Source organism: Biomphalaria glabrata, chromosome 12, assembly GCF_947242115.1.
Source record: "Biomphalaria glabrata chromosome 12, xgBioGlab47.1, whole genome shotgun sequence".
In the NCBI taxonomy this organism is placed as follows: Eukaryota; Metazoa; Mollusca; class Gastropoda; family Planorbidae; genus Biomphalaria; species Biomphalaria glabrata.
Genome location: NC_074722.1, coordinates 29,613,638 through 29,639,079, shown reverse-complemented (window position 1 = coordinate 29,639,079; position 25,442 = coordinate 29,613,638). Strand labels below are relative to the sequence as shown.

General features: G+C 39.4%; 1 protein-coding gene across 1 annotated transcript in view; it reads left to right on the top strand.

Annotated features, from left to right (window-relative positions):
- Positions 1–5,653: 5,653 nt before the first annotated feature.
- The window catches only part of LOC106067754 (uncharacterized), a 92,183-nt gene continuing 72,394 nt past the window's right edge, over positions 5,654–25,442 (top strand). Inside the window, exon 1 of the mRNA XM_056006582.1 lies at positions 5,654–6,082. The gene's annotated coding sequence lies outside the window, so the exon portion shown is untranslated. The remainder of the gene's footprint in view (positions 6,083–25,442) is intronic.

Here is a 25,442-nt window from a genome sequence, read left to right as displayed (position 1 = left end):
ACAAAAAAAAAGGATTTTTTTTCGCGTCCCTGTCCTTCCCCCCCCCCCCCCCCCCCGAAAAAAATATTGTTTAATAAATGTATAAATCTACTGAACTTTATAATATTCCAGTAATAGGCCTTGAAATCTAGATCTAGAATACGATGCGCAAAATGTTCTTTGACATTAAAGTATTAAAGACTTGAATAATATAATTCCTTCATGTGGAAAAGATGCCTTTGGGCGTTTAGCGAACACAACTCAACTCGAATTAAATCTCAATGAACATGTTCTAGCTCTAGTCGAGATTCAAACTCCAGCCCACTAATAAAGTAACCAAGCGGTTTATATCACTCAGTCACACATCCCAAATTGTACTGGTTAGTAATTTATACAGGACCGGCCTTAGGCCGATTTGGCCATTGCTACAATTAGGCCCCCTTGCCTGGCAGCGGCCCAACAATTTACATTCAACATATCAATATCAGTCATGGCTCTTGTCAAAGGCTTTTACAGATGTAGGACTTATAGGGTTAACATATTTGGTGTTGACAGTAAGAATCCGTACGATTAACGTAACTTTAATTAACCCACAGGCACCCATTGAGTTGCTTCCTATGCACGTTGTATTGTCGCAAATGTTGCTATAATGATCTAATTAATTAAAAAAAAATTGAGCAATTCGCAAGGCCGGCCCTGATTGTATACTTGTATTGGTTCCGCAAGGTTGTCATTGCCGGAAGTGGTAATAGATGTAAGCACTCCACTACCTATAAAATGTTTCCTAATGGCATGCCTCTCAAATAAACTCTTACAACCAGTCCAACTCCTGGCCTTCACGTGTGGCTCAGATATTGAGTCCGGAGGAACTGTTTTCACTAACAGAAGAAGGGGCAAAGGCGAGTAACTGGCGCCTTAACCAGTAAGCTTCGGGCAGGTGGGGCACGTTCGCCATGGCTGGCTACACACCTAGGAGTAGGAAAACTCTGAATTCAAACCTCTGTTGCCTTGCAGCTATACCCAATCATGGGAAAGGCTTTGGAAGTAAACCCCGAGAATAAAATCAGGAGCTGGCGACCCTAATGCAGCTTGCAGCACTCAGTGCTACACCCTGGCAGAACAGTCGACGCCGCTGACCCCAAACTGTATCGGCACTTCCGTTCCTTTGGATACATCAGCTGCGTGGAGAGGGGGGGAACTGATGTGTGGGCGACATCGTTCCGACCACAGCTAATGCCCAGGCAGTCATCTTATTTCCATGAGATTATCCGTTGTTGCTTCGCGACTGAAGGAGGCCTTAGACTTGTATTGAAATATAATTGTATTGCTTTATGAAGTATAAAACAAGAGATAACTTGTGTTCTAGATTGATAAGAAAGTGAACTCACAAACGACTTGATGACTAAGACTGCTTTATTGATCCTTATGGAAATTTGTTATGATTTCTCATATAAAGACAACACAACAGAAACATTCACATAAATACAACAGACACAACATAAAGAGTTCATTCAGCGACTACACACAAGCATCTTGATCCTTTTCATATTTCCTGATCAACCAGTGGCGTTGATATAGTCTGACCGAGTTAGGAACGAACGAGTTTTTATACCGCTCTGTTCTAGTCTTGATTGACAGAAGTCGCCCACTTCGCGACGATATGACGTAATTAAGTTGGAGTGGGGGGCTGTTCTCTTCCAAAATGTTTTCGATTTTTTTTTAGATATTTTTGTTCAAAAAGTTCATTTAAATATGGTAGTGTTGTGATTTTTGATGCAATAATCAGAAAGTATTATCAGCTTTATACTATAATATGACCGAAATGAAGTCATGTGATTTAATGTAAATCTTCTGACCCCAAGAGTGCACTTGAGTACATCTCGATTACTTTGTTCTTTTATTTAGTGACCCATTCGACGTCGAGGCTTGCCAAGTTCCCGGCAATCCTTTTTCTGATTCTCTCCTTAACACAGTCGGAAGAAAAGAAACAGCTCAACTTCTTGAGACAATTACCACTACCAACGTAATGAAAGATGATTGTACGACTTGTCTCAGGAAGAAAACATTACGGTCTGGTCTACATAAAGTCTTGGTTCCTTGTGGGGAGAGTACAGGATTGAGAAGAGCGCTGTCTTTATCAATGCAACGGTTAGCAGCCTTGAGTGTACTATAAATAACGATTCTTACAGGGTAGAGAACTCCCGTTGACGCGGTCGCTAAGGACGCTCTTAATATCAAACGTTTACTCGAATATAAATATTATATAAAATGGCTGGGGGAGCAATTTTGTTAAGACTATAAATGGCGCGAGCTGAGCATTGTTTTCCAATTTTTTAGGAGACTAGTTAGCAGAACAATACATGACATTGGACAGGCAACATCAACACGTGTTTTATTTTCAGAAGAACTTTATCGAAACGTCGGGCGTGACCAGTTAGAAATAAGTATATATATATATATATATATATATATTATATATATATATATATATATATATATATATATATATATATATATATATATATATATATATATATTTCAATGTGGGGAGAAATTATTACTTTTCTTGTATTTTAACATTTATTATTAATTTATTAGTAGTTAAAAGTTAGGCAATCCATCACTGAGTAACGGCACCTATTTTTTTTTACATTAGTGGCATGTTTCCATTCCTTCATCATTGGCAATATAGCTGCAAGACTGTCTTGCTTTCAGCTTTCAGCATTGTGTCTAAGATGTATGTATTTTTTCAGTGTTCTCCTGTATTCTCAGGAAGTGAGTGATCAACTTGTAGACATTCAATAGACAGCTGAAATGATTGTTGCCATTCCTCCACTGAATTGTTTGCTCGTGGTCAATTGTCCTGTGCTCGATCTCTAAATTTCAGATAGCTTTGGGAAATCTTGGTGCAGTTTCGTCTATGGCGACCACTAAAAGTGTCATACTGTTACGTCTCTCCTACTAAACAGGCTTCCTTCAAACTGCACCACACGACACAATAAGCTTAAAGAACCTCACAACTCAGGGCTCCAAAGTATCAGTCAGTTTAATTTCAAATACATCGCAATTGGAAACAACATTAACACTGTCTTTACAAAAACATAGTCTCTGCTCCGCACTGACTTCACACACCGTGCTGGTTCTCGCCTCGTACTGGTCACATTGCGAGGTAACGTGAAGTGAAGTCTTTCTGACACACTCGCTCTTATATAGTGTCTCTACTGGCCTACTGGAACCTTCTTAACCACTCCGGTTGATCACTTTCGCCGTGACTTGCGAGCGTAATATTTACGACATTGGTCCTTGCCGAACTGGCGTGTGCTGTCACTGGTCACGGTTGACCGCTCGACCTGCGCTGGACTGTGGCGATTTGGGTAGGCTAAAAACACACAGCACTACCCCCATCTGTGTGTCACCACCAGGTTTACAACAATACGAAATGCCAGACATCATTTAGGTCTTCAAACGCACTATTTACATTGCAGGTGTAACAAATGAAAAGCCCTAACAGCACCTTAACAAATATGCGAACATTTTTATCAGCACGATGTGTGGCTGTAAGTTTTTCATCAATCAATCCAAAAGTTAACCAATTATTTTTTCAATTACTACTAATTAATTCATTTAATTTTTGCTTTAGCAGAAAGGGAGCTAAACCCTGCCATAGATAAGCTTTATTTTTAACATAAATGTAGAACTAGAAAGCAATCATTTCAAGTCAATTTTTTTTAAGGTGATGTGGCCCGCGACACGAGTGTCAGAAATTAAAATGGCCCACAGGCCGAATTAGGTTGGGCATCACTGGTCTATAAGATTTTCCATGGCAAGATTCCATGTCCATCATATGATAAGCATGATATGGGCCGATAATAAGTAGGCTATTGCCAGGGCCGATTTAGGCACCCAATCCGCCCCTGGTCACTGTATAGCAACATAATTTATTCCCATTCTTCTTCGTTCTCATTCTACATGTCGGAGGGGTCAGATCAGTAGGCATAATCCTATATCAGAGATGAACCGTGCAGTGGTTTCCAGATCAGGCTAAGACCAAGAAATCATAGAAAGATCACTCTTTTGTATTTCTCCCCACGTAGTTTGAGCGGCAAAAAAAAAAAAAAAAAGAGGAGGGGTGTGGGGAGTGGAGAACAAGTAATCTACTCTGTATTCACCAGTCACTAAATAGCAGGGCCGGACCCAACCATTGTGGGACCGTATGCGAAACGGAATTCCCGGGGCCCAGTTTGGGTAGGGATACGGATTATAAGTGAAAATTAAGAGTTTATATTAGAAAATACATTCGTCTTTGCATTTTATTCATTCTTTACTAAGTACAGTATTACTTTACGAGCCTTTCGTGTAACGAAGTCAAACAGTATATCACAAAAAATTATATTTCCTACATAGATCACGCTCAATAGAAAGAATTACCAAATGGTTCAATCTTTCTACGAGAATTGTTGACCTCAAGTAGTTCTTCATTAGTTTGAGGTGCGAGAAGCTTCTTTCACCAGATTCCAAAATTACGGCTAATACATAATGCCGTTTTTATTTATCGCGCGTAGGAGGCGTGTTTTCCATATTGAATGACACCCCAAAATGACAATTTTTTTCTATATATTTCAGGAGATTTGTATGAGTTTTCTGAAGATTTTAATAATTTCCGGAGATTTCCAGGAGCTCCTGGTAATCGGGAATTCTATTATAAGTTATAAAATGGTTTAATTTAATAATGTATACACCTAGAATTAGCGCGGGTTCCATGAAAGTGCGGGGCCCACTGCGGTCACATAGGTTGCAGTGACCTAAGGCAGGCCCTGCAAAATAGCGGCGTATGTTACGCCGCCGGCCGACTAGTAGTTTTTGATACATTCACCAAGCGTTTGGATTATCAAGGCTTATTAGGGCCAAAGCAAGCATTACAGAACCACTCTAACGGTCTAACCGAACCGGTTAGCCTTTTCCCAATGTACAACACTCCAAAATGGACAGCAACATTCTAAAGCACAACTAAACCATCGTTTGGAAAGTCATAGTAAACAAAGGACTTTTTTTCTTCCGCGTAACACTAAACCATTAAACAGGCAAGCCGGTGTAAGCCAAGTGGGACTGTGGGACTACTTCCACGAGCAACTTAAAAAACTTCACTTGGCCCCTGCAATAGTAGGCCAATGGGTCTGCTCTGGCTTTTCACTGTAACGGTATAGCCAGCCATTGGAAGCACTGGAAATCTTTTTTTTTTTTTTTTTGTAGCTGACAGACAGCCAACATGAATAGAAAAAAAAATACCTGGAGAGAAAAGTCAGAAGTCATGGGACAGGTAAAAACGATTGAGAGAGAGAGTGAAAGAGAGAGAAAGAGAAAGAGAGATCTGGTAGAGAGAGATGGGAGAGAGAGAGAAAGAAAGAGAGAGAGAAAAAGAGTAAAAAAAGAAAAGAGAGTGAAATACAGAAAGAGAGAAAAAGAGGGAGAGAGAGTGAAAAAGAGAGTGAAATAGAGAACGAGAGAGAGAGAGAGAAAGAGAGAGAGGGAGAGGGGTAAAGATGGCAAAAAAGGGGGGAAAATGAAAATAAAAAGAGGAAAAAAAATATTTGGATAAATTATTGGAGGATGAAATGAAAATAGTGAGGGAGGGGAAAAAAAGAGAAGAGGAAAGAGTAACTGACGAAAAAAAAAAAGGTACAAAAGAAGATGCTCTTAGTCTGTGCGCGCGTGAGTGCATGTGTATGCTCGTGAGCCTGCATGGTAAAGGTGAGCAGTGTTCGTTAGACCAGACTCTCTCTTTCTCTCTATCTCACCTATTGGCATGTGTCTAGGAGCTCAGTTTCACCCTGCACACGTACTGACACACGCGAAGACACACACACTTGTCTAGAGACACGAGAGAGAGAGAGAGAGAGAGAAAGAGAGAGAAAAAAATAAAGATGAGTCTCTAGTAGACAATCGCCGTCTGTGTTATAAGAAAAACAGTTTTGTTTCTTTTCCCCTTAACAGATACACATCCCCGTGTGTTCACTTAGGAGCATTGTGATAGTAAACACATGTGTACTAGCTTCTGTGTAATTCATCAAATTGATTCAATCACAAGACTTAATTCTTTATTCAGGTATGTATTACTTTATATATTGATTGGGGAATTGACTGCGGTTTGTTAAATATGCGAAATGGATTTACAATCTCTAAACTTCTTTGTCTCTGTCACGTAGAATTATTCCCGAAACATTTTTATGATTTATTTTATGTTTATATTTGCAAACCTCTTTCTTTCTTCTTACCATCAAATTCTTACCATCAAATTCTTACCATCAAACTCTTACCATCAAACTCTTACCATCAAATTCTTACCATCAAACTCTTACCATCAAACTCTTACCATCAAACTCTTACCATCAAATTCTTACCATCACACTCTTACCATCAAATTCTTACCATCAAACTCTTACCATCAAACTCTTATTTCGTTCCTTAGGAATAAATTATGTTTGTATCTTCAAAAATCTCGTCTTTATCGCTAGTTGTTGTTTTCTTTTGTATATTACTTTCATACAAATGGTGGGCCTCATCACTAGCGGATCCAGAACTTTGGAGTGGGGGGGGCGATTTTTTTCCAAACCCTAACCCTAACGCCCAGTAAACCCTAACCCTATACATAAACGTGCGTACAGCACACACACACATATATATATATATATATTTATATATATATATATATGTATATATATATATATATATATATATATATATATATATATAACAATAAATAAGCAGTATTTCTCAGTATTTTCATGCATTCTTCACTGCAGAAACTCATTCTCCTGACATCTACAGCTCTTTATCCATCAGTGGAGTTCGGGGCGAAGCCCCGACGCCAAAAAGCGTTTTCTTGCATTCTTCACTGAAGAAACGCACTCTCCTGACATCTACAGCTCATTATTAATCAGTGGAGTTCGGGGCGAAGCCCCTACGCCAAAAAGCGTTTTCTTGCATTTTTCACTGCAGAAACGCCTGCTCCTGACATCTACAGCTCACTATTCATCAGTGAATTTCGGGGCGTAGCCCCGACGCATACAGCGTTTTCATGCATTCTTCACTGAAGAAACGCATTCTCCTGACATCTACAGCTCATTATTAATCAGTGGAGTTCGGGGCGAAGCCCCGACGCCAAAAAGCGTTTTCTTGCATTTTTCACTGCAGAAACGCCTGCTCCTGACAACTACAGCTCACTATTCATCAGTGATTTTCGGGGCGAAGCCCCGACGCTAAAAGCATTTTCTTGCATTCTTCACTGAAGAAATGCATTCTCCTTACCTAAAGCTTATTATTCATCCTATTAAAAAAGGACCTTTTCAATAATGTTGTACTTGAAAAATATTCTAATTTGAATGTATACGCCCTTAATACATTGCAAATAAAACCGATTTGTTCCTTGAAAAGATCAGATACCCCACATATTTAGATTAAGGCTTCGATAAATAATATTCAATAAAATTCAATCATAAATTGTTAGTTATAGTCCAAATTTAACTAGAAAAATATTAGATTGAGTAGAGGTTGGAATAAAGGCTACTCATCTCAATCGTGACTCTTATACTGAAAATTTTTGTTTGAATTCTAACTTTTCCAAAGCAAAGTCTTTCTTAAAATAATTATGATAAATTCATGTGAAATTACATAAACTCTTTCTGGAAATGGGAGGGGCGGTAGAATGAAAACGATTTATCCTCGCTCCTTTTTATAATTTCTGCTAATGATTGCATTTGGCATTAAAGAATAAGGGTAGGGCCACTCGATCCGAGAATTTAATTTATAGCATATATAAATTATATTAGTGGCTGATTTTTTTTTTTTTACATTTTGTAATTTCTTAACTATAATACAAAAAGAAAAATTATTGCTTCGTCCGATGAGGGAAAGAAGATGGCATGTATCGCCCCTCCCACCTTTTTCTTTTTATATTTACTAATCATAAAATTTGAGATTAGAGTGTGGTGCGACATAATATACAAATGGTTTCACATATCAATTATATAGAAATTCAACTATTTTTGTTCACAAACTATGATTCCTCCATAAAAATATGCCCGCCCCCCCCCCACTCAGAGGGCTAGAGCGGGGAGGGCAGTACATGCAATCGCCCCCCCCCTTACCCCACCGAATCGGCCAAGATACCTGAAGGAGAGCGACATAATATCAAATTTATATAACAATGCAACTAATCTTGCTCACAAACTATGATTTCTCCATAAAAGTAGGACCGCCCCCCCCCACTCAAAGGGTTTAGGTGGGAAGGGCAGTAGAGGTTTCGCCCCCCCCCCCACACACACACACCAATCGGACAACAGGGGAACGACATAATATAAGGATCGGTTAAAATATCAATAACAAGTTTTAATCATATAGATATTTAATTGATTATTTTGGCAAGCTGTGATTTCTACAAATAAATTGGACCGCCCCCCCCCCACTCAAAAGTTTATGGTTGAGGGGGGGGGGGCGGATTGATGCTATCGCCCCCTCCCGACCCCACCTAATCGGCCAACATACTAGAGGGGGGGGGGCGAAATAATCTAAAAAAAGTTTGAAATATAAATAATTAGTATATATTATTAACATAAGTAATAAATTCGTATACAAATTGTGTGACTTCTATACTAAAATTCGTCCGCCCCCCCCCTTCGGGGGGGGGGTCGGCCGAGTGGGGGGGGGCGATCGCCCCTACCGCCCCCCCCCTGGATCCGCCAGTGGGCCTCATAGTCATATATATATATTTAGGTTTATGGTAGACCTATTCACAATTTACACCATTTTATTGAAATACTTTTGGCTGACGTTTAGCCTAAATCTAGATTTATTCTCTTTTTGACTCCCCCCCCCCCTCACTTTTTATTTGTTAATTTTTTTCCAACAGAACGCCGTCGTTTCATCTCTCTACATTTTTTTTTCATTGATTTAGTAGCTTGCGAAAATAGACACTTTAAACTGAGGCTATGTTTGATAATCATTTAACTTAGTCTGTGTTTGAAATGTGGCATAAATTAGTCTGTGTTAGATAGTCACGTCAAACTTAGTCTGTTTTGGATAGTCATTAGACAAATCAAAAAATTAATCTGTTTTGGATAGTCACATCGAACTTAGTCTGTGTTGGATAGTCTCATCAATTTGAGTTTGTGTTAGATAGTCACGTAGAACTTAGTCTGTGTTAATCACATCCAACTTTGTGTTGGCTGTTCAAAATCTGACCAGACAGTGCGTTCTTCTATACTTTTAAATGTTCTGACTCTCTCTCATCACTTGCATGTTCTTTCCTAACAGTAGATAGATACTTCCTTCTCGTATCCATATGTTAATCTAGTTTTACATGTTAATTAGAGTCTTAGACACTGCTACGTCATTGGTTTTCCTGCCTGGTTTACGCAACCCTTTCCATGCCCCGATGGCACTTGGTGAGAAAGAGCGCTTATAAGAATCTATATTAGCATATTGATTAAGGAATGTACCAAAATATCCGTGTCTTACAGAGTAGGTTAGTTTAGTACGTTGCGTTTTGGTATGCATAAGTTTTGATACAATACTTGATGTATTATTGCTATTTTACATTTAGTCTTCTGCCCAGGGGTGTTTCTACGCTTAGGGACACAAATTAGTGTTGAGTACTCAAGTCAAATGTGAATATTTATAAAGTATGAACATATAGTCTCTATTTTGTGTCTCTTTTACTTTTATTGTATTTATGTTTTGGTGTAGTCAAAAAAAATAGGATAGTAGGCCTAATTCTTAAGGTTAATATCATTTTATTTTATTGTCTTCTGTCAATAACTCATTCTTTTGATAGTTATATAAGCTAGATATGCAGACTGGGGGCATTAATTATATAAATAAATTATAAGCATTATATATTGAACAGAAAGAATAATAGACCATGCATCAGAGTATCTTATGTTACGATTAACTCCCCTGTTGACTTATCGGAAAGAGTAGCTTGTGTGATGGTTCATTTCTTCAATTCAAATGTTGGTTGTTGTTGTTTTTTATGTGTGTGTTGTAGAAAAGGGACATAAATATTTTCAAAAATTCAACATATATAGATCTAAGCATAATAAACATTCAATATTCAATTTTTTGACACATTAACCAAAATAATTATGTAACATAACAACAAAATTTAGAAAAAAACACAATAATATAAGGGAAAGAACTGCACGTTTACAACCAAATAATTCAATGCTTTAATATTTATTTCCCTTTTTCTATATTAAACAAAATTAATTAATTGGTTATCATCTTTATTTATTCATTCTGTGTTGGAGACACTTAATAATTTGTTTAAAGTTTTACTTTGATCCAAGAATGGGAAGTTGGAAAAATAATATGCACAAAATTTGTACACGACAGACAGCCAGACGGAGTGATTTGATATAAGCCTAGTAAAATTATTTTTTTTTAAACAAAGCGCATATTGAGTAAAGGGAAAGCACCGTTGAATTAATGACACACCTCTCAATACTGCAATATTTATCTCCCCATTTTCTATATAAAACAAACAAATATGGACAAATATGCATGTCGAAACTGGGTTTGCATAGTCACGTGAAAACCTGAACTCACCTTTGATCTTTGGAATCGAAGACATTGTCATCATATCATAATTTATGTAAAATCTAGTAGTCAAAACTGTCATGGTTTCAATCTTATCAAATCTGTACTTCTGTTTAAGAGAAAGTACAATCGGTATCAATTTCTTTCATAGTATTTTACCCTTTGTTAAGTTGTATTTCCTTGGAGCGATTCTTTTCATACTTTTCTTGGAGAGTTTTTTTTTTTTTTTTTTTTTATAAAAATACGCAAGACCAATCGTTATGGAAGGTGTGAGCACTGATCTGTAAGGTCACCACCTGTGGTCAGTTTAGACCAATAGCTCGTTGCCACGTCACAGGCCAGTACGACCTGACAACGAGCTATTGGTCTAAACTTCCCACAGGTTGTAGCGTTGCAGGACAGTGCTGAGGTCTTCTGTAACGAATGGTCTCGCCTCACGCCGTTTCTAAAGACGACTTTTGACGTCGCAAAACTATTCCTCGCCTTTCTAGTCGTGATTAGCGAACAAAGATGTGACGTAACTAGTTTTTTTTTCTCTCTGAGCACTGCGAGAACGTAGCTCTGCTAGTCAAACTAATGACAACTGCATGTATTTGTAGTGGTCAAAGGTCAAGGTCAGGGTAACGCTCAGTACTTACTGCCTGATGGTGTGGTACACAACCTGGATTGTCGTTCGGTCGTCTCGATGGTCCCGGGTTTATTCCCGCTGCCATCCCCAGTCGTCCTGCGGGAGGTTTTGGGCTAGGATGTCGACTAACTCTGAATGAACATCCTTAAAATGTAAATCATGTTGCAAACATTTTTACTCACGAATGTGACCTTTGACCTGCATGATAGGCTTTACAAAAAAACAATTAAAGCTTATATTAGGTAAAGAACTGTACATTTAAAGCCACATCTCTCAATACCGTAAGTTTTATTTCCCTTTTTAAAATATCAAACTAAATAAACTAATTACCCATAAATTAATTAATTAATTGGTTAATTTTTTTTGATTATTTCATATTTTGTTAACGACAATGAATAATTGCGCAAATTTTCAACTTGACCCGAGAATGGGAAGTGGAAGAAAAAACGTGTACAATATTTGTACCAGACAAGAGTTTATATTTACAAACACTAGCAATAGGCCCGAGAGAATCGAATTTCTTTATATCTAGATTTGTATCCTAAAGTATTTTTGAAATGAAGCCTGCAGCTACTAATATTCCTTTGACTGATAGAAAAACGAAAGCCGCTTGGTTCTTCCGTCTGCATGCAGTTCGTGCTAAGATAAGTGAGATAATAGACAAGTTATCGCCAAGTCCATTCCTGGTGTCAATGTTGTGAGCAACGAACTTGTCGAAAACTGTACGCTGAGAAAGTACATGCACTCTAGCCTGGAAGAAAAAAAAATACAATTAAGAGTTGCCTATCTTGGCAGTCATTGCTACACTTCTGATACATTATTCGCAGACTTTGTAGGTTCAGGAAACGATATGTCTCAATGTCGGCTTCATTTACGATGATTTTTTTTAGTCCTCATGTGTTAACACTATGTTCTTTTTTCCCTCTCCACATAGTCTTAATTAACTCATTGACGTGTGTAGCCTTAAGGACAAAAGCATAGTTTACAGTGGGGTCAATCGTGTTCGGCTCTGGAGACATAATTTTCCGACACCCAGGGCCACTTTGCCGCGAAATGTTGAAATCCATGTAACAGAGGTTCTGTGGCTTTTTTTACTCACCGAGGGCGGAAGTTTCGAAGGGCCGCATACCAGGCGTTGCCGGCTGGATATGCCTCGCGGGCTCTAAGTTAGGCATCACTGTATTTAACAGGTTCCGCAGCCTCTGTGAGAGCTCTCCAAATGTGTCTTTCAGAGGCCATCTGCTGCCAACTAATATCCTCTATGTCAGTGAGGGTGATATGGAGCCAGAGTTGATCTTTATAGCGCTTACGGGGGGCATCTTAAGTTCGCCACATTTGAGACCCAAAGGAAAGCCATTATTGAAGACAGGCGCAGAAGACGTAGAGAAAGCTTTACTAGACCGCCGGCGGACAACGGCTTTGTCTGCACGAGATGCAGGAAAATATGTGGGTCGCTACTTGGTTTGCGTAGTCATGTGAAACACTGCACTCGTACTTAATCTTCGGAATCGAAGACATTGCCATTTATTATTATTTAACAGGTTTCAGGGTCGAAGTTATTGAGTTGGCCAATCAAGGCTACTGTTCAAAACACCGCTTTTCAATGCGCACAATATGGCTAAATTTGCCTTCAATAATTGTTAACGCTATTCCTCCCTCACGATCAACTTGATGCTTTTAACAATTATTTATTGTACCTAAAAAAAAAAACATGAATCAATAAATAAAAATACTTAATTAATGATATAAAGTAGAGTTCCGTTGTCAGATCTGATTATGTGGTCTTCACAACCTTTACTTTCTCCAAAATTTGCCTAGAATCAAGTCCCTTTGTTAAGAAAAATATACACAAATCTACTTAAACCTTTACCCATATGGGCGTATTCTTTTACTCCCGGCTCAAGGGAAGTAATGCACAGACCATTTTCTTCTACAAAGTTTGACGGTGTACCTAAAACTCTCTAACTCTCAAACCTTTTTTGACCTGTGGACCCCATTTACATTGTCAAAACTTGCAGACGGACCCCTAAGTGAAAAAGCTACATAAATGCTTGGTATTAATATAGAATAGTTCGTCGAAGAATAGTACGTAATAGACATATAAAACAGCAGTGAGGGTCTTTCTCATTTTTATTAACATCCGATCGGATAAACTGGCTAGGAGCAAGGAAGTTATTTTAACTGTATATAATTTTCATATTTCTGCGAACCTTTCAGGTCGTCTCGTCTCCTTGAGCCACATATTGAGAACCACTTCTCTAAGGAAGGTTTGATTGATGTGTGTATACTGTACTGTCTAGGCTATTCTTATAAACTATTGACCTGGTTTACGTCATATAGCAGCCTGTTTTTTTTTACAGAAAGTGGGCTGGACAGAGGGGTCAAAATGCACATAATCTTATCTTATCTTCCAAACAATAAATAATACTCCAATAAACAAATTTTTTTATTAAAAAAAACGAATCTATTTATTTACAAGAAAAAATATTTATCTTTATATATGTATTCAGTGCTTTTTTTGTGACGGTACGCACCGGTATGGCGTACAGGCACCTTTTTCAATGTCAGGAAATTTTTTTTACTTTTCTTGTATTTTAAAGTTTTGTATTAATTTATTAGTAGTTAAAAGTTAAGCACTGTATATTCTTGTCAACAGTTGCGCTGGTTTTATCGCAATATTGCTTTATAAATTGAAAATAAAGTAATTGACCGCTCTGAATATCTTCTGCAAAAAGAATAAATTTCTCTTAAAAAACAACAACATTCTTCTACCAAAACATCGGCTGTGTTTTACTTTCCTTGCAGTTTTAGATTCAGCTCATTTAATTTCTCTGTTATTTCCTCCATAAAATAAAATGCTTGCAACCTTATGTCGTTCTCAAATTCAAGTGAGAAATGCCTTGATCATTTAGGAATTAATTCATTCAAGCACAAAGCCAAACGTTTCAGGCACAAAGCAAAACGTTTCAGGCACAAAGCAAAACGTTTCAACACCTTACCTTTTGAAAGCCATCTAGCACCTTATTGTAAAGAAGGAGGTCGGAATCTCCATTTCGTAAAAAATTCTTTAAACTGACGATGGTAGAGTGCTTTTGATAAGATGCTGTTAAAAATCTTGATTACCAAATTCATGAACCCAACGATTTTGGCCGGAAATGTTTGGACACAAGCGCTTCTTGGCGTATTATTCAGTAAAATATAAGAATTTCGCGTTTTACTTTTCCCGCCAGAAAATCGTAGTTGCCCCTCTATTTTTTCCTGTCATACTTCTGGCTCTATCAGTTGCTATTAAAACGATTTTATTTATATTAATTATGTTGCCTTCATTGAATTTTTGCACGGCATTCGCTATATCTTCTCCACTAGTTTGTCACGAGAGCGGTAGCAATCCTATAAGTTTTTTATTTGGACCTTGGGAAGACATATACCTAACAAAAATGGCAAATTGTGCCGTGTCTTTTATGTCGCAAGACTCATATATATCAAGTGATAAGGCAGAAGAAAGTTTAATATCTTCCACCTGGAAATAGGTTACATTTCAAGACATGGGGTCGGGGTCCGCTGAAAAGCGAGTACAAGTGGCTGAGAGATAGAATCAGTGCCTAATACTCGTTAATCGAATCAGAACGATTTTTACATGTTTTTTTTTTTCGATTAAATAAATAATATTTGCACATGGAACTAAAGAGCCGCAGTTTAACATCCAAAGAGCCGCATGTGGCTCGCGAGCCGCAGGTTGCCGACCCCTGGATTAGACAGTAATATTAAAATTTGTTTCGCTTCTTGTTCCTGGAGAATGTTTTCGATTTTTACTTCGCTCAACAAATTAATCCAAAATTGTGACTCATCCATTAAATCGGGACAAAAACAAAACATTTGCAATTTATAAAAAAGTTTTTGCTTCGATGTTATTAAGAGTTAAAAGAATACACCAGCAACAAAACTGAAAAGAGAAACAAAAAAGAAAGAAAGAAAAAGAGAACCCTCGGTATAAACATGGGGAGATTGAGAAGCAAGGAGAGAGAGAGAGAGAGAGAGAGAGAGAGAGAGAGAGACTGTGAATGAATATAAATCAAATCTATTGGTCATTCAACTTAATTAACGGATGCAGACAGTTTTGTTTTGTTTTTTTCTTAAGGGAGATACAAAATTTTCTACATGTTAAATTAGCTGCAGGCGATAATTCGCAGACGATAATGAAGCCACTCAACTGTAATCTTGTGTACTACGCTTCTGCTGAGTAATGATGTGTGCTCAGATAGCGTCTTGAAATTTTAACTCATTAATATAAGCTGGAGCAAACAGAAGGCATCTCTCACACTCTAGGACACAGTACCTGACACAGTTCGTAGCAGTGAATAGATTTCTAGACTCTAAACTACGCTATCATTCGGTGCCTTAAAATCTTGCTAGGAAGGGAGATTATTTTTTTTTTCCGTTGCCAATATTGAACAAAGGTTTGTGTGATGAGCACAACGCCCAACCTCTGTTATACTCCTAACCTAAACATTTAGTAGGATACTCTTGTGTGTGTATGTGTTTCTATGATGATGGTGGGAAGAGGTTAGTGATTGGTTGGTGGCTATGTAGTGTGAATGATGCAAGATATGCGGCATTGTCGTCAGCTGTCTTGGGTAGGACAGGCGACTCCAGATTGCCAGAGAGAAAAGACGTGTTTTTGTAGTGAGTTAGATTTTGTTCAAAATACGATTTTATATTATTCCTAAAGTCTATTATATGTATTTATTTCATCTCAAGTTAAAATGTGTCTCTATTGTAATACAAGTTACCTTTAGTATTCTTTATAAAGAAGGTATTCATAGTAGTTCACATTTTACAAGTTAAAAAATAAAACGCCTACTGCGGTTTAGTTGTCTACGAGCAGTTTGGTGCTACAAGTCAACAACCATCCACAACACATCCAATTGAGCAGTCTAGAATAAAAAGAAATTAGGATATTTTAAAAACCATAACCTTCCTCAAAGTAGCCAGATGTTTTACTATTCAGCAACCAAGTCCTACAATTCTTGTAAGTTTCAGACAACTTTAAAATGAAGTTACTTTAAGTCATCAGCTCAAACCGTGGGATGACGTCATGGGGTGACATCATGGGATGACGTCGTGCAGGGTCTTGAACTAGGGATTATCGTAACGACTTTCATAATCACAAAAAAGCTCACAGGCGGCCACAGCTAGTCCCAGAATTACATTTTTTATTAGAATGAGCGAAAGAAGTCATTTATGATTTTTTTTTTAAGTTCTAGTATGGGGTCATCTTCAAGCTCTTTCTTGTATGGCGCCATCTTCAAGCTCATTGTTGTATGGGGTCATCTTCAAGCTCATTGTAGTATGGGGCCATCTTCAAGCTCTTTCTTGTATGGCGCCATCTTCAAGCTCATTGTAGTATGGGGCCATCTTCAAGCTCTTTGTAGTATGGGGTCATCTTCAAGCCCATTGTTGTATGGGGTCATCTTCAAGCTCATTGTAGTATGGGGCCATCTTCAAGCTCTTTCTTGTATGGCGCCATCTTCAAGCTCATTGTTGTATGGCGCCATCTTCAAGCTCTTTGTAGTATGGCGCCATCTTCAAGCTCATTGTTGTATGGCGCCATCTTCAAGCTCATTGTAGTATGGGGCCATCTTCAAGCTCTTTGTAGTATGGGGTCATCTTCAAGCTCATTGTAGTATGGGGCCATCTTCAAGCTCATTGTAGTATGGCGCCATCTTCAAGCTCATTGTAGTATGGGGCCATCTTCAAGCTCTTTGTAGTATGGCGCCATATTCAAGCTCATTGTAGTATGGGGCCATCTTCAAGCTCATTGTAGTATGGCGCCATCTTCAAGCTCATTGTTGTATGGCGCCATCTTCAAGCTCATTGTAGTATGGGGCCATCTTCAAGCTCTTTGTAGTATGAAGTCATCTTCAAGCTCATTGTAGTATGGGGTCATATTCAAGCTCATTGTAGTATGGGGCCATCTTCAAGCTCATTGTAGTATGGCGCCATCTTCAAGCTCATTGTAGTATGGCGCCATCTTCAAGCTCATTGTAGTATGGGGCCATCTTCAAGCTCATTGTTGTATGGCGCCATCTTCAAGCCCATTGTTGTATGGGGTCATCTTCAAGCTCATTGTAGTATGGGGCCATCTTCAAGCTCTTTCTTGTATGGCGCCATCTTCAAGCCCATTGTTGTATGGCGCCATCTTCAAGCTCATTGTAGTATGGGGCCATCTTCAAGCCCATTGTAGTATGGGGTCATCTTCAAGCTCATTGTAGTATGGGGCCATCTTCAAGCTCATTGTTGTATGGCGCCATCTTCAAGCTCATTGTAGTATGGCGCCATCTTCAAGCTCATTGTAGTATGGGGCCATCTTCAAGCTCATTGTTGTATGGGGCCATCTTCAAGCTCATTGTAGTATGGCGCCATCTTCAAGCTCATTGTAGTATGGGGCCATCTTCAAGCTCATTGTAGTATGGCGCCATCTTCAAGCTCATTAATGTATGGCGCCATCTTCAAGCTCATTGTAGTATGGCGCCATCTTCAAGCTCATTGTAGTATGGGGCCATCTTCAAGCCCATTGTAGTATGGGGCCATCTTCAAGCTCATTGTAGTATGGCGCCATCTTCAAGCTCATTGTAGTATGGGGCCATCTTCAAGCTCATTGTAGTATGGGGCCATCTTCAAGCCCATTGTAGTATGGGGCCATCTTCAAGCTCATTGTAGTATGGCGCCATCTTCAAGCTCATTGTAGTATGGGGCCATCTTCAAGCTCATTGTAGTATGGGGCCATCTTCAAGCTCATTGTAGTATGGCGCCATCTTCAAGCTCATTGTAGTATGGGGCCATCTTCAAGCTCATTGTAGTATGGCGCCATCTTCAAGCTCATTGTACTATGGGGCCATCTTCAAGCTCATTGTAGTATGGGGCCATCTTCAAGCTCATTGTAGTATGGGGCCATCTTCAAGCTCATTGTTGTATGGCGCCATCTTCAAGCTCATTGTAGTATGGCGCCATCTTCAAGCTCATTGTAGTATGGGGCCATCTTCAAGCTCATTGTAGTATGGGGCCATCTTCAAGCCCATTGTAGTATGGGGCCATCTTCAAGCTCATTGTTGTATGGGGCCATCTTCAAGCTCATTGTTGTATGGCGCCATCTTCAAGCTCATTGTAGTATGGCGCCATCTTCAAGCTCATTGTTGTATGGGGCCATCTTCAAGCCCATTGTAGTATGGGGCCATCTTCAAGCTCATTGTTGTATGGCGCCATCTTCAAGCTCATTGTAGTATGGGGCCATCTTCAAGCTCTTTGTAGTATGGGGTCATCTTCAAGCTCTTTCTTGTATGGCGCCATCTTCAAGCTCATTGTTGTATGGGGTCATCTTCAAGCTCATTGTAGTATGGGGCCATCTTCAAGCTCTTTCTTGTATGGCGCCATCTTCAAGCTCATTGTAGTATGGGGCCATCTTCAAGCTCTTTGTAGTATGGGGTCATCTTCAAGCCCATTGTTGTATGGGGTCATCTTCAAGCTCATTGTAGTATGGGGCCATCTTCAAGCTCTTTCTTGTATGGCGCCATCTTCAAGCTCATTGTTGTATGGCGCCATCTTCAAGCTCTTTGTAGTATGGCGCCATCTTCAAGCTCATTGTTGTATGGCGCCATCTTCAAGCTCATTGTAGTATGGGGCCATCTTCAAGCTCTTTGTAGTATGGGGTCATCTTCAAGCTCATTGTAGTATGGGGCCATCTTCAAGCTCATTGTAGTATGGCGCCATCTTCAAGCTCATTGTAGTATGGGGCCATCTTCAAGCTCTTTGTAGTATGGCGCCATATTCAAGCTCATTGTAGTATGGGGCCATCTTCAAGCTCATTGTAGTATGGCGCCATCTTCAAGCTCATTGTTGTATGGCGCCATCTTCAAGCTCATTGTAGTATGGGGCCATCTTCAAGCTCTTTGTAGTATGAAGTCATCTTCAAGCTCATTGTAGTATGGGGTCATATTCAAGCTCATTGTAGTATGGGGCCATCTTCAAGCTCATTGTAGTATGGCGCCATCTTTAAGCTCATTGTAGTATGGCGCCATCTTCAAGCTCATTGTAGTATGGGGCCATCTTCAAGCTCATTGTTGTATGGCGCCATCTTCAAGCCCATTGTTGTATGGGGTCATCTTCAAGCTCATTGTAGTATGGGGCCATCTTCAAGCTCTTTCTTGTATGGCGCCATCTTCAAGCCCATTGTTGTATGGCGCCATCTTCAAGCTCATTGTAGTATGGGGCCATCTTCAAGCCCATTGTAGTATGGGGTCATCTTCAAGCTCATTGTAGTATGGGGCCATCTTCAAGCTCATTGTTGTATGGCGCCATCTTCAAGCTCATTGTAGTATGGCGCCATCTTCAAGCTCATTGTAGTATGGGGCCATCTTCAAGCTCATTGTTGTATGGGGCCATCTTCAAGCTCATTGTAGTATGGCGCCATCTTCAAGCTCATTGTAGTATGGGGCCATCTTCAAGCTCATTGTAGTATGGCGCCATCTTCAAGCTCATTAATGTATTGCGCCATCTTCAAGCTCATTGTAGTATGGCGCCATCTTCAAGCTCATTGTAGTATGGGGCCATCTTCAAGCCCATTGTAGTATGGGGCCATCTTCAAGCTCATTGTAGTATGGCGCCATCTTCAAGCTCATTGTAGTATGGGGCCATCTTCAAGCTCATTGTAGTATGGGGCCATCTTCAAGCCCATTGTAGTATGGGGCCATCTTCAAGCTCATTGTAGTATGGCGCCATCTTCAAGCTCATTGTAGTATGGGGCCATCTTCAAGCTCATTGTAGTATGGGGCCATCTTCAAGCTCATTGTAGTATGGCGCCATCTTCAAGCTCATTGTAGTATGGGGCCATCTTCAAGCTCATTGTAGTATGGCGCCATCTTCAAGCTCATTGTAGTATGGGGCCATCTTCAAGCTCATTGTAGTATGGGGCCATCTTCAAGCTCATTGTAGTATGGGGCCATCTTCAAGCTCATTGTTGTATGGCGCCATCTTCAAGCTCATTGTAGTATGGCGCCATCTTCAAGCTCATTGTAGTATGGGGCCATCTTCAAGCTCATTGTAGTATGGGGCCATCTTCAAGCCCATTGTAGTATGGGGCCATCTTCAAGCTCATTGTTGTATGGGGCCATCTTCAAGCTCATTGTTGTATGGCGCCATCTTCAAGCTCATTGTAGTATGGCGCCATCTTCAAGCTCATTGTTGTATGGGGCCATCTTCAAGCCCATTGTAGTATGGGGCCATCTTCAAGCTCATTGTTGTATGGCGCCATCTTCAAGCTCATTGTAGTATGGGGCCATCTTCAAGCTCATTGTAGTATGGGGCCATCTTCAAGCTCATTGTAGTATGGGGCCATCTTCAAGCTCATTGTAGTATGGCGCCATCTTCAAGCTCATTGTAGTATGGCGCCATCTTCAAGCTCATTGTAGTATGGGGCCATCTTCAAGCTCATTGTAGTATGGGGCCATCTTCAAGCTCATTGTAGTATGGCGCCATCTTCAAGCTCATTGTAGTATGGGGCCATCTTCAAGCTCTTTGTAGTATGGGGCCATCTTCAAGCTCATTGTAGTATGGGGCCATCTTCAAGCGCATTGTAGCATGGGGCCATCTTCAAGCTCATTGTAGCATGGGGCCATCTTCAAGCTCATTGTAGCATGGGGCCGTCTTCAAGCTCATAATAGTATGGGGCCATCCTCAAGCTCTTTCTAGTATGGGGCCATCTTCAAGCCCATTGTAGTATGGCGCTATCTCCAAGCTATTTCTAGTATGGGGCCATTTTCAAGCTCTTTCTAGTATGGGGCCATCTTCAAGCTCATTGTAGTATGGGGCCACCTTCAAGCTCTTTCTAGTATGGGCCATCTTAAAGCTCTTTCTAGTATGGGGCCAACTTAAAGCTCTTCCTAGTATGGGGCCACCTTCAAGCTCTTCCTAGTATAGGCCATCTTAAAGCTCTTTCTAGTATGGGGCCATCTTAAAGCTCTTTCTAGTATGGGGCCATCTTAAAGCTCTTCCTAGTATGGGGCCACCTTCAAGCTCTTCCTAGTATGGGCCATCTTAAAGCTCTTTCTAGTATGGGGCCATCTTAAAGCTCTTCCTAGTATGGGGCCATCTTCAAGCTCGTTGTCCCTAACAAAACATGAACCTTTAAAAAAAAATTACCACATTACCACTACTTGATTAATTAATTTTGTTAGATATAGAAAAGGGAAAAAAATATTACAAAATTGAGAAAATACGGTTGCAAATGTACGGTTCTTCCCCTTATATAAACTTCTCTTTTTATATTTTTTTGTTTAACACTTGCACGTTTTTTTTTGTTTTGTGTGTGTGTGTGTTTTTACTGAATTTTATTGCCTAAATAACAAACCGTGAGAACAAAAAAAAAAAAGCTGATGAGCAGTGTTTAAAATTTTAACGTGTGCATTCCTAATGGTAATTGTTTTTAATCAAGAAAAGAATGCATGTAGTCCTTGATGTTGACGGGACCAATGCACCGGGTTCACGGGAGACACCCTGATACTGAACGAGTGTCTCCTAGGGAAAGCATCTATTGTGAGACTTGTATATCTATAAATATATAATGATCAAATTTTTCTATTCTGTTTGCGCGTGCTATGTGTTCGTTTCCTATGTGTGTTAGCGCATCTATCTGTCTTGTCTTGTTTGTTGACATGTTGATGCGTCATTTCGGGCACGTCTGATTATGTGTTTACCTTGGTGTGTGTGTGTTTGTGTGTGTTGATTTGTTTGGTATGTGTGTAGGCCGAAGAGCTCGCCGAAAATAATTGCAACTGTGGATGCCTTGTGCACAGGTGTGCTTGACACTGCGTGTGCACCCACTCACAACTGTGGGCAAGTGTAAGTGCCCATGCTTTGAGTACACAAAGGCGTGTCCCTTAGACAATAAACTTGGGGAGAAAAACTACAAAAAACAAAAACAATATAAAACAATGGCTTCTTTAATAATACTATTTTCACGTCTTAACCAAAATAATTATAACTAGAACTTATTTTAGACGAATTCAAACTATTTTAATTATCATAATTATTATTGTTAATTTTTTGAAAATAAATTAATTTTCGAACTCTGTCACTGCTAGGGTCGAGCTGCGTTAGAGAGAAACAAAATGTATTGTAGTCCTTTTAACAGTGTCCACTGAAGAAAATTTTCTGGTGATGTGGCAGGTATGTAGCAGTAGTTTTATTTGACAAATAATAAGGCTGCTCTAAGGAATGCTTAGGGCTTTGCATGTGTCTGTGTGGTCAGTTATTATTATTATTATTATTATTATTATTATGTTAGAAATGAACGAGTAGTTATTCTCTGGCACTGCCAGGGTCGAGCTTCGGTTGGAGAAAGCAAAATTGATTGTAGTGCCTTTAACGGTGTCCACTGAGAAATTTTCTGGTGATGTGGCTGGTCTGCAGCAGTACCGCCCACTGACAGGCATCAGGAATCTTCTTAGGGATGTTATGGGCCTTGAAAGTGTCTGTGAATTCAGTTGTCATAATCCCTTCTGTTGAAATAACAACGGGATATATATAATTGGCCTATAAGACAACTTCCATAATCCAAGCTTAGGTTCCAATATTTTCTTTGTTTATCCATTTCAGTTTCCCTTATATTATGTATTACTGGCATGAATATCCTTATTGTGATTCTGTATGCTCATATCTTGTCTGTCAATAAACAGTGGATTTAGACTATTATAATGAGTTATTTAGTCCGTCATAATAGACTATACTGTCACTATACCATAATGCTGAGTAATTGGTTAACTCGAGAAACTCTTGTGGCGATTATTATTAGTATTTTCATTATTTTTATTATTACAAAACGTGTTTCCAGTTCTCTGGGCGATGTCAGGACCGAGATTTAAAAACAATATACATTGTAGTGTCCCCTGATAAGTTTTCTTCTGATATGGCAGGTTAGAACAGAAGCTGTTGGCCTATCGCCATGTGAAAAGTAATGCTAATCTTCCATTCTTCTTCTTATAATTATTGTTGTTATAAACCAAATATGGTTTAAAATGGATTCAAATAGCAGATGTTGGAGATAACCTTTCTGCTACATATGTCAGTTTCCTGGAAAGTATCTTTTGTGTCTAATTGTATCGCACAGGTCATGGATTCGCATCCAGGGCCGAATTCATCTATAGCAACATAAGCTATAGCTTTGGGGCCCAAGAAATATATGGCAATGACAAATCATTTCTGGTCTAGATCATCTTAATCACATCTTAAATAGAGTAAAATTCATAAAAACGGAATGGGTGCCTGGTCGTGGGGTATGTGCGCTGGAATGTCGTTCGGTCGTTTCTATGGTCCCGAGTTCATACCCTGTCAGCTCCCCCCCCCCTTCCCGTCGTCCTGCTGGAGGTTTGGACTAGGAAGTAGATTATCTTCAGTTCTGAAAGAACATCGAAAGCTTGTCAAACATTTAGCAGTTTTATCTTCTTATCTTATCTTATATAATACAGACGTTACTTCAAAAAAGAAGATGATTACGTCCTACGCGTCATGCATTTAGTCATGCATATTAACCAATGACTTAAATTTTACAAATAGACTGAAATAACCTGTTGTCCTTGTTTAGACTAAAGCTCCTAATTAGACTATTCCTAAATAGACTCTTTTAATTAAATAGACTTTTTACCTTACCTTTACCTATCCATTTGTCTGTTGGACTGTTGGGGCACCATGCAAGATTTGTCGACCGTTTTACTCCATTCCTCTCTGTATTTTGCTTTAGTTAGAGCCTCTTTCAATGGCAGGCCCGTCCATTCTTTTATGTTGTCTTCCCATCGCTTTCTCTGTCTGCCTATTTTTTCTTTTTCCTGGTACTGTTCCTTGAAGGAAGGTCTTTGAGAGCCCCAAAGACCTTGTAATATGGCCATAGATTTTTAACTTGCGTTTTTTAACGATCGTAGGTCATCATGGGGTCTAATCTCTAATCTTGGTTTGTGATGCGGTGGTGAAATAGACTAAAATTCCTACATAGACTGGTTCCCTTGTATATACGAAATTCCTCTTCAATAAACAAAGTAAGAATTGGATAAGCTGTTACCATTCAGTAGACTAAATACCCATTCAATAGATTTGGTAACTCCTGAACAGACGTTTTCTATTGAATAGACTTTTCAACTCTAAAATCTTCGTCCACATTGACCTCCATTGACCTTAGCTCTCTAGTACCATTTTAAAAAATATTATGTCGAAGCGTTTACCTTGAATGCCTAATTTTCTTTTAAGAACTTGAGAGAGAGAGAGAGAGAGAGAGCACTGATGTTGGGGTCAAATATACATCCCAGTGTAAATTTCTTTACCAAACGTAGCGTTGAATGACTACACAGACAGTTTTCTACACCAGATACTCACCAGGCAGTGATTAGATTTAAACTAAAGACTATTACATTAATTTTAAAGCTACTGAGTATACGACTCACAAGAGTGATTTCCATGGTGGTGTAAAATTTTCTCGGCCAACAAGTTTGTTTGTTGTAAATGTCCAGCGCGCAGGCAGCCATCTTACTTTTCCAATGTCTACATGCGGTGGCTGAGTGGTTAAGCGATTGGCTTCCGAACCTGGCGTCCTGGGTTCCAATGCCGGTGAGGACTAGGATTTTGAATTTCGGAATTTTTAGGGCGCCCCTGAGTCCACCGCATCACATGTCTTGCCTCACAGTTGTATCTGCTAGAAGGACAAAATTAAGCACGTACTGCCTTGACTATTGCGGGGCGGCCCATTCTGGTTAGGGATAAGCATAATGTCAATTAAGATTTTGAATTAGAAAATTCATTCGTCTTTGCAATAAATTTCTGACAATGCCGTTTTTTTTTATCGCGCGTAGGATCGGTACCCCAAAATTGACAATTTTGTCTATTTTTCATGAGATTTTAATCATGTCTGGAGATTTCTTGGACCTTTCATATATTTTGCAATTACAGGAGATTTCCAGGAGGCCCTGTTATTAGAGAGAAGTTATAAAGGTTTAATTGAATAATTTACATCTATAATTAGCGCGGGATCTATGAAAGTGATGGGCTCACTGCGACCTCATAGGTTGCAGTTGCCTAAAGCCGGCTATGGTTAGTGATTAGGTGCTTGACAGACTTAAGGTTGTTTTTTTTAGACGATCGCATGGCTCCTTCACCCCCCCCCCCCACCCCACGTGGTCTACCTCAGAAGATGACGAATTTGGGA